This window comes from Sabethes cyaneus, chromosome 2, assembly GCF_943734655.1.
Source record: "Sabethes cyaneus chromosome 2, idSabCyanKW18_F2, whole genome shotgun sequence".
NCBI lineage: Eukaryota > Metazoa > Arthropoda > Insecta > Diptera > Culicidae > Sabethes > Sabethes cyaneus.
In genome coordinates, this window is record NC_071354.1 from 199,199,619 (window position 1) to 199,213,316 (window position 13,698).

A 13,698-nucleotide genomic window follows, 5' to 3' on the forward strand; every position below is an offset into this window, starting at 1 on the left:
GGGCTTCCATACAAATTTCCTCATAACTCGAGAACTAATCAAGCAAATGGAACCAAATTTGGCATGTGAAGGTTTTCGAGGGCAGGAAAATTTTCTACGGTGAATTAGGACCCCTCCCCACTCTAAGAGGGGGGGCTCCTGTACAAATGAAATACAAATTTCCTCCTAACTCGAGAACTAATCAAGCAAATAGAACAACATTTGGCATGTGGGTGTTTTTTTTGGTGACAAGAATTTATTCTATGGTGAATTGAGACCCCTCCCCTCTTTATAAGAGGAATTATAACTCCTCTCCCCTTTAAGAGGGGGGCTTCCATACAAATTTCCTCATAACTCGAGAACTAATCAAGCAAATGCAACCAAATTTGGCATGTGAAGGTTTTCGAGAGCAAGAAAATTTTCTATGGTGAATTAGGACCCCTCCCCACTTTAAGAGGAGGGGCTCCTGTACAAATGAAATACAAATTTCCTCATAACTCGAGAACTAATCAAGCGAATTGAACCAAATTTGGCATATGTGTGTTTTTGGAGACAATTTTTTTTTCAATGATGAATTGGGACCCCTCCTCACTTTAGGAGGGGGGTCCTATACAAACGAAATACAAATTTCCTCATAACTCGAGAACTAATCCAGCAAATGGAACCAAATTTGGCGTGTAGGTGTTTTTGGAGGCAAGAATTTTTTCTGTGATGAATTAGGACCTCTTCCCACATTAGAAGGGGGGGGCTCCTATACAAATGAAATACAAATTTCCCCATAACTCGAGAACTAATCAAGCAAATAGAACCAAATTCGGCATGTGGAGGTTTTTGGAGGCAAAAATATTTTCTACGGTGAATTAGGATCCTTCCACACTTCAAGAGGGGGGGCTTCTACACAAATGAAATACAAATTTCTTCATAATTCGAGAACTAATCAAGCAAATGGAACCATATTTGGCATGTGGGTGTTTTTGGAGGCAACCATTTTTCCCATTATGAATTAGGACTTCTTACTTCTTCTTAGGGGGGGCTCCCATTCAAACGAAATACAAATTTGCTCATAACTTTAGAACTAATCAAGCAAATGGAACCAAATTTGGCATGTGAGAGTTTTAGATGGCAGAATTTTTTTTCTGTGGTGTATTACGACCCCTTTCCCTTTTAAGAGAGTGGGCTCCCATACAAATGAAATACAAATTTCCTTATAATTTGAGTACTAATCAAGCAAATGGAACCAAATTTAGCATGTAGGAGATTTTTGAGTCTTGAATTTATTTTATGATAGTTAGAGACCTCTCACCCCTGTGGTAGGGGGATATGGACTCTCATACAAATAAAACAGAAATTTTTGCGAAACTCAAAAACTAATCCAACTCGAGAAATTCGAGACTCTTCCATAAAACATTAATCAATAACAAGACCACAAAAACTATCTATAGTAACACTAGATCATTCAGGACGAGCCGGTCGCGAGTGTTGCCGGTGACCCGCCGTCGGAAGCGCCGCCCACTGGGGGGCTTGCAAAACTCGAGATAGTGACAAAGATCATCCGAGATTCATGATTTATGTACAACACAGGTTAATTTGTGGCAATACGAAGTTTGTCGGGTCAGCTAGTAAATAAATAAATAAAAGCTAGCAGCAAAGTAGTGACAAACACTCGTACACCTTATTTTACCCACACTGGCCCACGCACGTGGTGACACACGAAAAAGAAGCAATGTTTCGGGATAAACAAACGACATCATTGCGCAGTGCAGTTCATACTTGCTTCAATACCTACTTCGTAGGTAGATGGTGGTTGGCCAACAACCTACAACAGGATTCATAATCAGACTGTCACATCGATTAATTCGATCGGTGCTGCGGCAGAATGAACGGATCTGGGTGTACTCCCAGATAGGTTCTAACCGGCCGGAATGGTGCATCCAAAATGGACGGGTACGACAATGGGTAATGTTTAATGGATTTACCGGGCAGATGGGGTAAGTCAGGATCAAAGCGTGGATGGGATAATTTAGTTAGTTTTGCATTTAATTGATTTCTGTGTGTGTGCAGTGGATGGATGAACGGGTCATGCCGCGCCAGCCACGGTGTGCTGTTTTGAAATTCACTTCCCTTGTGGGTGGTGAGAGCACTGGTTAGAGATCTAAGATTATGTTTAGGTGCAAGTTTTTTAATTTATAACTGTATGAACTATTCAATGAAAAATCTATTAAAAAGCAAAATTCTGAGCGAGCTATAAAATTTTCCTAACTTCATTTCGTTTTGGTTAATAATATTCAAGATAATCAACTGAGCAGAACTGAATCAATCAAAACTGATTGATTGTTATGTCGAATTCATAAATTAGCCTAGATTCGAACCTTGACTTGAACCCGAACTTTATGACCGTTGTGCGCAGTTTGACAGATTGACCCATAAACTGTAATGCTAGACGGCTTAAAATGAACACTTTCAGTATAACCGGGGCGAATTCTTGGTTATTTTATGAACGTTTTGACAGCAGTCCGATTCAGACCGACAGATCCCAGTGCTACTGAGTCAGATCGAATTAAGAAGTTCTTGCCGCTCACATATAAGACTCAATCTGCCGAAAGTGTGCATTAAACATGATGATAACATCGATTCTCTTTGCTCGCAATAAGTTTAAGTTGGAGAAATAATAAAACCACATTTGGTAGATCAATTGTAATATTTAAACATTTTTGGGGTTTATTCAGTGTTTAGATTTTGAGCAATGCTCTGAGTACATAACCTGGAACTACAAGCAAACAAACAACTATGCTTCTCCTTTTTATTCGCAATCGATGAAGGCGCCTTGTTAATTACGATTGTAGACTCGTACTTTTTTGAAACCGCTGAAGGCTTTACATTTAATACAGTTGTAGCGAAGAAGTGAGCTTCGTAAGACGTGTGTTTGAAAAAAGTATCAACTAATGAATGAGGAGGACTTTACGCTGCAGAAGCGGTATTCTTCAAGAACGAAAGAGGCAGCTGAATTAAATGAAAGCAATGCATTTTAAAACGAGATGGCGGTTCAAGACATGCAAAAGGTTGATGTCGCCAATGTGGAAAGTAAAATGATGGAGGTAACTGATCTGGGCACAAACCTGTTACATAATCCAGTTGCAAAGCTGACGTAGCAGAACCTAGTAGCACTGCATAGTTTTGTTCGTAGTGAATCTTCCGATGAAGATGATTACGAAGAAGATGAAGAGTAGTCAGAAGAAAATGACGATGTTGAGCCTAACAAAACCGACGATTGGGAAATCAAAATCTAAAAAAACTCAAAGACCTCACCAACCTATGAAATTCACAAATTCCAACTGCGGGCAATCGAGAAACGTTGAAATTGGCACGATCGTCCATTAATAGCTACTCCAGCGTCGTTTAGACAGAGATTCTGGCTGCTGGAACCGCTGGAAGGCTAATAAACTTTGACTGGTTTTATTCCATTTGGGAGCATATATAGATCCATCGATCTAATATTCCAGCCCTAGTAACAGTTTATGTTTTATTGCATATATGCCAACTTTTGTGACTAAAATTTATCATGAAAACCGCAATAAAAACACAGAAAACCTCACTTTGTTACCAGGGTAGACGGTTTCGGGGGCTAGTACCGAGTAGCCGAAACACAAATGGCCGAATAACAAATAGCCGAATTTTAACTGTCACAGAAGGCCGAAATTATATTTGGCCGAACCACAAAAAACCGAATCCCTACTTGGTCGAATCATGAAGGACCGAATCCCTGCTTGGAATGCCTAAATATTTAACCAATAGAAAATGAATTGGAAATGAGATAACAAATAAGTTTAATCGAACAGAATAAACAAAATAGCAGTACAACTTATTACTACAAAACAAAAAGACCTGCTTCAAAAACGCAACGCCTTATAAAATCTCAACTACGTCAACAAAATTGTTGTTGCTTATTTCGTGAGCATTTACACATTTTAAATAGATTTTTCATCTATTTCCCTCCGCGATTTGGAACGTTCCCCTGAAGAATCCTTACAAAGTGCGAGACCCATTTACCGTGACAGTAGCAAGTGTTTCCTAGATGATTCAGGACGAGACGGCCGCAAGGGGCGCGTGTGCACCGGTGAGCCACCGTCGGAAGCGCCGGCAACTGCAGGGGACAGCCCAGCAGGGGGCAGCCACTTCTATTTAGGTGCATGCATTTTTCCTAGGTTTACTCACTAGTAGGGATTAGCCCATAGTTATTCCGAACGAGCGACGGCGAGCAAGGACAGTATTTTTCCAGCAGGTTGAAGGCCGTGAACATTTTCAGCCGAATATGACATTCAGCCATTCGTGTTGCGGCCATTTGTAATTCGACCATTTGTGATTGGGCCTTTAGATCTATCATTTATTATTTCAACTTTTTATATTTCGGCCATTTGTGTTTCGGCCATTCGTAGGTAATCTGATTTCGATTCACTACAGCGAACTATCGATCGCAATCCTGGCTGTACATAAAATTAATCTCCTGGTTACAGCCCTGGAGATGGCTATGAAATTGCGACTGAAACCCGTTCGCACGTTGAGCAATATTCAATATCGGTCTAAATATTATTCAAGCGTTTGGTAACAACTGCGATGGTTACAACTGCGGTTGACTGCAAATTTGGAAGGACGAGTTACGGTTCGATGGTTTGAGGCAATCGAATTTGCTGGTAGCGGAAGACGCACATGTGAATTGCCACAAAGAAATCAGCAACTAGGATCTACATACAGGGGTTAGACAAAATGATCGGGATAGGCAAAATTTTGATGAAATTCAAACGGCCACAACTTTTACAAAATTGAACATTTTTAGATGAAACCAATTGCATTCGACGGGGAAATTTTCCTAGTTTTCCTAAAATATTCAAAATTTATAATAGTCAGCGGACACCGGAGATATTCCGAGTTGTCTGGGGGTATGTCAAAAACTGATTTTTTTAATCGCCTGTATCATTTTCTGTCATGGAAATTTATTAATTTTCATATTTTATCCCAAAACTAGACATTACTGGCAACATTTCCAGAACTGATTTCACTAAAATCTCGGTTGTTTCTCGTCGGATTCCCGTTCTTTTTTCACCAATCGACTGGAAATGATATCTAGTTTTGGGATAAAATATGAATATGAATAAACTTCCATGACAGAAAAAGATACAAGCGATGAAAAAAATCAGTTTTTGGCATACCCTCAGACAGGCTTGTTATTTCCTCACTCATTGTGCAAAAAGTGCAACTTTTTTTGTTCGACACAATGAGCAGAACTGCTTTCAGAAATGAGAAATAAATCCACACAATGAGAAACAGACTAAACATAATGAGAAAAACTGACGCGCAGAAAAACTTCTTAATGCGCTCTTTAAATGAGCAACTTTCGGTTTTGCTCCCGGTCCTCTCGGTAGCTACAGCAGTAAACGTGAAAACAAAACAACCGGTGCGCGTACAGCAAATATAGACTCAGAGGCGTCAAGACAATCAAAAGTCGTTAAATTTTGAATCTTAGCGGAGAATTACCTTTGTTTATAATGGGACTTTCCTGTTGGTGCGCGTCAAGAAGCAAATGCATGAGAATTCAAATGTTGTCATATCTAAATAACATTTTTCGCACTGTTGCCGTTGTGACATGCCTAACCATATGATGCAGTTGCGTTCACGGGCAGCCAAACTCAACTGAATATACTAAATGTAAGAATCATGATTCAACTGCATTAATGGATTAATATTTTTCTGATGGCAATGACCGCTACTGACAATCGTCGTTTTTTCTCAACGCACTACCCATGTTAAAACTACCCGTAGTTGTCATACGTCAGCGCATCGTATCAACGTATTCAAAGTGTATTAACATTCTCCTCAATGAGTAGCACAGTGTGCGGTTGCTCATACAACTGCGTTCAGCAAGAAAGAGAAAAGTTAAAATGAAACGGAGCAGAATAAATCGCGTTGAAGACTGAGCACAGTTTGAATTTTTCTCTTCTCTGTTTTTCTTCTGAGGAGGAACCATCCCTGCCCTCAGATAACCCGGAATATCTCCGGTGTCCGCTGAATATCGCGAATCTTGAAATATTTTAGAAAAACTAGGACTATTTCCTCGTCGAATGCAATTGGTTTCATCTTAAACTGTCCAATTTTGTGGAAGTTACGGTCGTTTCAATTTCATCAAAATTTTGCCTGTCCCGAACATTTTGTCTAACCCCTGTACCTAGTTGTAGATCCGTTCTGCACTGAAAGAATCTATTGTGAATGTGCCTGATAAATCTGCTGATGATAAAAGGGTCTAACGAATTCGAGAGGACCTCAAAATTACGGAAAACAGATGACTCGCTTTTCCGGTATTTCAGTTGTCTTACTTTAACTGACTATTGTGAGCCTAATTGAAGATTAAATACTATGAATGGGAATTATCCGTTGGTTTTGAAAAGAACGAACCAGTTGGAGAAAAGACTGGAGAAGAACCCTGGATTGAGGGAGAATGTCTAGCGCTCGAAAAAATACTGGATGAAGGAGAATATAAAACGCATTCAGCATATACAGTTTTACCCCTAGTAGTATTCTGTTATTTACCTGCCCATGGACATGGTAATTACTACTGAACTGCTGACAGTGTTTGTCTTTCTCATTTTTCTATGCTTCAAAACAATTCATTCACGAATTGCAGTGCTGAATGATTGCTCGACTAACCTGTCGGCCAATTTTCTGGCTCTTGACTGATATTTCAGATCTTAAAGTTTAGTTTTCCAAATTGCCAGCTTTTTAAAGTCAACCAAAGCCTGGCTGAAATAAATTAATTTTAAAACTTCGGAGCAATGCTTACATTTATTGTAATTTTGTTTGCCGTTGTCGGCAGTTCAAAATGAATGAATGATTCACGTTTGATATCATTCACTGTTATCGAGAATAAATGAATCTAGAGAACAATACGAACACGAACGCAAGTGATTCGCTCGAATCGTTGCTTTCAGGTTGGCAATGCTGAGTTTATTTCATCTGTACTAGAAACAGCAAAGAATGAGCAGTATGTTACATCAATTCAGGCGTATTGCATAAATTGAATATGAGATCTCTAAGCACTGAAATATTGTCAACTTGTCGGAGTCCATTAAAAAGGATTCACACTTTTAGTAATACCATAAGAACTCGCTTGAACGAAGCTAGGAAAAGCGTAGTATCTATCGCGAGACGTAGTTCAGGTCTATATGAGCTACGGTGTCTATGTGAGCTATATAGTTCAACTGCCAATTATTGAAAGGCTTTTGAATGCTTGTTGCACTGATAACAGTAAGGGTACGGGAGGGTATTCCCAGCACACTACTAATTTCGGCATACATTACCTTTTTTGGCTACACTTTACCAAATAAAAACTTTGTCGCTATATAACAATACTGAAACGAATGTAGCACTCATGAGCTTTAATGTGTTATAACTACTTTCATAAAAATGTAAGTAATTTGCTAAATTTTATTCAATAAACATCAAAACCACTGTTTTCCACTAGCACGTAACCAGGCTGAAAAAACCAGCAGCAATCGCTTACGCGTATCCGCTCTTGATGATGGCTTGGAAAACACACAATTATGATTACGTTTACTTATTATAGAAACTAAACAGCTGTGAATATGCTATCACAGAACAATCCTACTTTTTTTCATCACGGAAGAACACAAAAATTCCCCTCTGATATGTAAATATAAATCAATTTTCATTCACTAGCCATTAGCAGCATTTTGTTTTTAATATCAGCATATGGTGCGATATTGACACTACTACCAATATGTGAGGCCTGAAACATCTGAAATGCTTCTATCGTGTTGACAAAGCTAGTATTTGAGTGACAACCACTTGCTTCTAGCGCTAATGTATATGAACGATTAAATGATACACTAGCGCCAGCAGCAAGCTGTTGCCACTGCAAAACAAATTATCTTCAATGAGCCAGGAATGTAGGCAATAGCGACACGTTATCCGTTGGTCTCTCTTTTGATCTGTTTTTGTAAAGCATCGAATCCCTGAGCAGGCTATTTCGGCCGGTCGGATTTAAAAAACACAGACACCACCATAGAAAATGGGCCCAATTAAGCCGCAGCGACTTTATCATTTCTCGCAACTATAACTCAAATCCAGTAGCGTTTCATTAAGACCAAAATACACGCCGATATTCAGTAAATAATATTCTATCAACTGGTATAAAAATCTTATCTCGAATAAATATAGTTTCCACGTAATTCCTGAATATTGTTCAGGCTACCGCTTAATGGGCTGGAAATATCCTCCCGTACCCTATATTCAGCTTTCGAGAACGCCTAATTGTCATTGGAGGTGATTTGCGTTGGATGTATCACCAGGTAAGGATCATCGAGTGTGAAGCAACCTCAGCGTTTCCTCTTCCGAAAAGATCCACAAGATTCGCCGAGCGTTTTTTTTCATGGACGTGGCGACAATTAAATCCACGAGTTCTCCCTACTCGGCACAATTCGTCCAAAATCCCAATACTGTCTGTTTGTTTGTTTGTCTTTTATTGTCTAGTAGCGCAATGTTTACCCTTTTAAAAAAGCTACTTCCGATTTGTTGATAAGTATAATAAAGTCATACATTTCTACACAATTATTTAAACTAAAACTATTACTCTAATTACGATTCCAAAAGTCGATGCAGCCTCTCCTAAAAACTACTTCGGAATTACTGAAGAGTAAACTGGGAACTAAGGGCATCGAAGGCGATCAAGAGCCGCTATTATGTCGATGTCGATTATGCCATTGCTCGAACGTATCGGCGTTGCATTGTTTTGAATATTGCAACTTGCTTCAAGAATACAACTGCATACGTCAGAGCTACGTTGATTGTGCAGATACAGTAGCATATTATTAGGCCCTTCTCTCCGTGCCACATGGGCAGCATCTGGGAGCGTATAGTGCGATTTGTTAAGAAATGTATAACGATGCTAGACAATGGAAGAACCCTAAAAGATGAAGTGCTACCAACGTGGGATTTTAAACCGTAACTGGGTGTTAATATTCAGGCTATTTCACACTGAAAGCCAGAATAGGATGAATTCTTTTTTTCGCTACTTAGTGGGTACAACCGACCAAAAAATGTACCTTATTGAGCTGTTTTGTTAGCTTTTTTTGAATCGTTGAGTCTATTGTCCCCATTCACAATTCACGAATAAAATGTAGTTCAACATCTGTGTTATAGTAGCTAACACTAATTCAAACTTATTAAAAATCACAGACAGTTGCTGGGAGATGTCCAGGCGTTCGATTCGTCTGCTGACGGAAGTGGAAAATTGGTGCATTCTAAAACGCTATCTGGGTACTTCGGTAACTTCAATGATCGAATCACTCAACCTCCAGTTAAAATTCGTATGCTTACGTGGCATATCTGCGTGCATTGGTTTAAGCTAAAGTGCGACTGTCTCATGACTAGAGACATGACCACAGGCGAAAGTGACACCGCTAAAATAGCAGCCGATAACACGGCCGATGGCATCACAGCTTGAGCAGCTCGTTGCGTTTTGGATTGTAGAGATTGGAGGATTTAACACGAGCGACAGATTGTCGGTGAATTTCAACGAGGTTGAACCTGTCGGATGCATTATCCTAACGAGGTCATAGTCCGTTTGGCTCCATCGAGGTAAATGACTGACTACGAATACACTTATCGAGAGTGGTGCCAAATATGCTATGAGAATGGTGTTATTCCACAAGTGCGGCCACATGTTGGCGGCATCTGGGAGCGTATAGTGCAATCTGTTAAGAACTATAAGGATAACCATAACACACAAAGTGTTTCGATCAACTCTACCAATGATGGACGAGACGATCAACGTATATACCGCCAGAAGCGGCCCTAGAACCCGGAACTGCGTTTTCTGTGGCAACTTATGACGATTACGGATATGAAGATAAAGAGTAAAATCAACCCAGTAAAAGCACTCCACTGCGCTTACAATAGAGTAAAAAAGAATTTCATATGTATATAAGAATATAGGTATGTATTAGAAATTCTATAAAAAGTGGTAGTGGTAAAAGTGGAACGGTATTTTAATGAGCTTTTGGGAAAAATATTTGACTGAAGCTTAAAGTTTTTGTGATCGAATAAATATTGTAAATATTTGTTTTTACGTGTTTTCATAATGCTCAAAATGAAAAGTTATACATTTCTTTATTTTTGATTCTTGTTGTAAAAATCAATGTAGGAAAATTGAGGGTGTTTTGGTCTTCAAACCACGAAAAGTCAGAAAAACGTTTAATAATTTTGATGTTATTGCAATCATAAATAAAAGTAAATTTTCAAGATAATATTATTCAGTACAGCCCATCAAAATATCTTTCGGCACCAATATTACTGAAATCTGTAGCACAAAAGTTATCAATTTTCAATGAAAGAAACGTTGACAAGCAAAGGAAGCACTAAAACTGCTAAATGATTTCTAAAATTCTCAAAATAAACACGGGTATAAAATTTGAGCAAAATCAGAGCACTTTTAAATTGTGGTTGTACTTTTTTATGGCATTGCTGATATACAATTTTGGAAAAGAGCTACTGCTATTCCTGGTGCGAAACGAGTCTTTTAAAAATCAGGTTAAAGCTTCTAATTAGTTTTATGTTTCACACTGCACTTTACATTACGGGCTACACCTTCTAACTTTCTTATATACAAACGCCAGCAAACTATCATTCACAGTACAATAGAACTGTGGCGGGTTGCTCGCTAGCTCCCTAGCGTAACTCCTTCTCCTCCGTAGGACTTATGCAACAACAACAAAAAACGTCATTAACGCATCTTGATAGCAATGCATAAGTAAGACACTTTAGCCACGCATTTCCTGTCGACCGAGAGGAAACGGTGAACAGCAAGAGGGAGAGAGCGAGCAAGCGAGCGCGGTGGAGAAGGCTCCAAGAAGAACCTCCTTCTTTTGCATTTTTCCAGGAAGCTTCATTCTCGACTTTCTCCCGATCTGCTTGCTTGCTTGCTTGCTTGCTGCCACCGACCGACCGCCCGCCGGGGTGCTCGAGTGCTTCCGGCTCGGGGCGGCTGTTTGTGCGCCCCCTCATCCGTGTATGTATCGTTCGTCGTTCCTGACCAATAGAAAGTAGGTGGGGCGAAACCTCCTTCATCGAACTTCTTCGTCGGTGGCAACAGCAAGAGCAGCAACAGCAGCAAAGAACGCCAGCCAACGAAACCGGATTCATTAAGCCCTTTTGATAAAAGGATGCATTAACGCATCCACTGAAGGAAGGAAAAAAGTGCGTACATAATAATGCACTTGCTGCTGCTCGCTCCCAACCCAACCACCCCTAACCCATCCGTCGAAGGCACCACCCCGTGCAAAGTTTAATGATATCAAGGACCTGCCTCAACACGAGGCGCATTAAGGCTAGCTTTTCTTTCTTCTTATCAGCATCTCGGGATCGCAGGAAAATTAACGCACATACACACACTCACACAGGCACCCGTAGAAACAACTTTCATTCAACAGCAGAAGCAGAAACACTGTGCTGTGCTGTGCTGCTGTAACCCTCGCGTTCTTGAAAAGGCTTACTACGTGTCCGACTAACGTCGTCGTCGTCGTCGGTTGAAGGAAGTTGTGAAAGGTTCCATTTACCCCCATCATCTCACCAGTCAGTGGAGAACCCCCTGGCAGCAAACGAGGTACGGTGTTTAGTGTTTGCTTGCCTCATTAATAATTGTTTGGGGGTTGTTCTACCACACCAATCTCTTCCGCAGGAAAGAGACAAGTAAAGATCCGGACGATGGACGATGGGCCGGGGGAAGGAAAAAACGAGTTCAAAGAACTTTCCCCGCTCTAATTAATCATAATTTTAACCCTTCGTTTTTCGCCTACGCTGCATTCGGTTCGGTACGCAGTCGACATATTTTTTACCACTTCCTTACAAATGTCGTCATCGTCATCATCATCATCAGAAAAATGTCATTGAACAAACACATGCCTCGGCCTGGCAACGAATGCGAAAGAAGTCGTGCGAATCGCCTGCTGCATGTGTAGTTGTGTGTTGTGTTGTGGGACGAATGAAAATGGCACGCATCGGACTCGCTTTGATGCTGAGCTGCAATTGGGGTGGCTGGCTGGCTGGCAGGCTTCTACCCACACAAGCAAATCAATTCGAACTCCTATCCGACCGAGGTCTACCCCGTGCATCAAGCGATGCATTAATGCATTTAATCACTTCCCGCGCGTGTAGGCGCTCGAGAAAACTGAATTTAATCGAACCAAGTAAGGACCAGCAAGAGCAAGAGGACGACTGAAACAGCGAGGTGCAATTTGTCGCTTGCTGCTGCACGTATGTAATAACAACGAGTGGCGAAGGATAATACCTAACGACGATGCTGCAAGAAGTGCCTCTCCTGGTTCGTCCTATGAAGTTGCTCGAGTGCACTAGATTCGAACATTCAACATTTAATCGGCAAGAAATTCACATTTTCCACTCCTGACTTTCAAGAAGTTCACTCTTGTTCTATCAAACTCAGCGCCAATTCCGGCGGTGGTGGTCATCAATTACTATTAGTATCATCACGCACTTGACTCCACAATTCGATGCAGGAAGCTGCGCACGAAAAAAAAACTTGAAAAAATACCCTGTCAATGCCACCCACTCTGACTTCCGGAGGAAGTTTTCTCGTTTCACGCTCGCCTGAGCAGCCCGAGTCGTTAGCGTCTCAATTTATGACACTTACCCTATACAACCACGTTGTTATTCCAACGCAACAGCAGCAGCAGCAGCCTAACCACCAAGAAACCAGCCGACCACGAAGAACATATTGCGTCCTGCGTCCTCTGTCTGCCCTTCTGTTTATTTCGTACCGGTGCGTAGTGGTGGTGGCGGTCGGAGGCACGTATAAAATATATACGAATCGGTTCAATGAGAAAGCCTGCGACAGGAAACGAGAGGTGCAAAAATATATTGCAAAACGACTTTCCAGCGCTACGCCGGAGAAAAAAAAACTGTAAGCAACCGAGCGTAATTCAATCTAACCTTTGGAATATTTAATTACAAATTTATTTTCATTGTATAATTAGATTTTTTCCGGCCTCCATTTTTCATTCGATTGCCGGTCGGTTCCTCCCTCGAGCTTAAAACTTCAATTCCAACCGCGACAGAAAGCATTGGAAACGGAAGGGAGGCCGGACCGAAACTGGTTTTTCCCTGGACTGCAGCGGCGCCGATGCCACGTGCCACGATCCGAAACGTGATGTCCTAGCCGCGCGTTGAAGTCCTCCTTGTTGCCATGCCCATGCTGCCATTCAGCCAACCAGCCATCCAGCCAGTCAGCATGCAAGCAGCGCGTGACTAACTGCTGCTGCTGTAACTATGATGCTCTTCGCAGATCGGCTTCGGCACTCACACACACACACGTATCCACGCGGATAGGCGTGCGGGATGTCTCTTGGGAGTGGATCGACGCTAGAAAAACAGAACATAGTGTGACAAACTAAAAGAAACATAAAATGATGCGCTCCTATGGAAGGAGATTTCTGGCGGTCTCGGTGGTTGGCAATGTGTTGTTGAGTTGAATTTTGGCCAATTGTGTTTGGTAAATTTTTTAAGACTTGATTTTATTGATTCTACGTATTTTTAAACAAAGAAAAATATTAACTTGATTTGCAAAAGAGTTCGATTTTACTGTTTTTATGGTTTATGGACTAAAAAACACTCATTTTTATAGTTTTCCCAAATGTATGG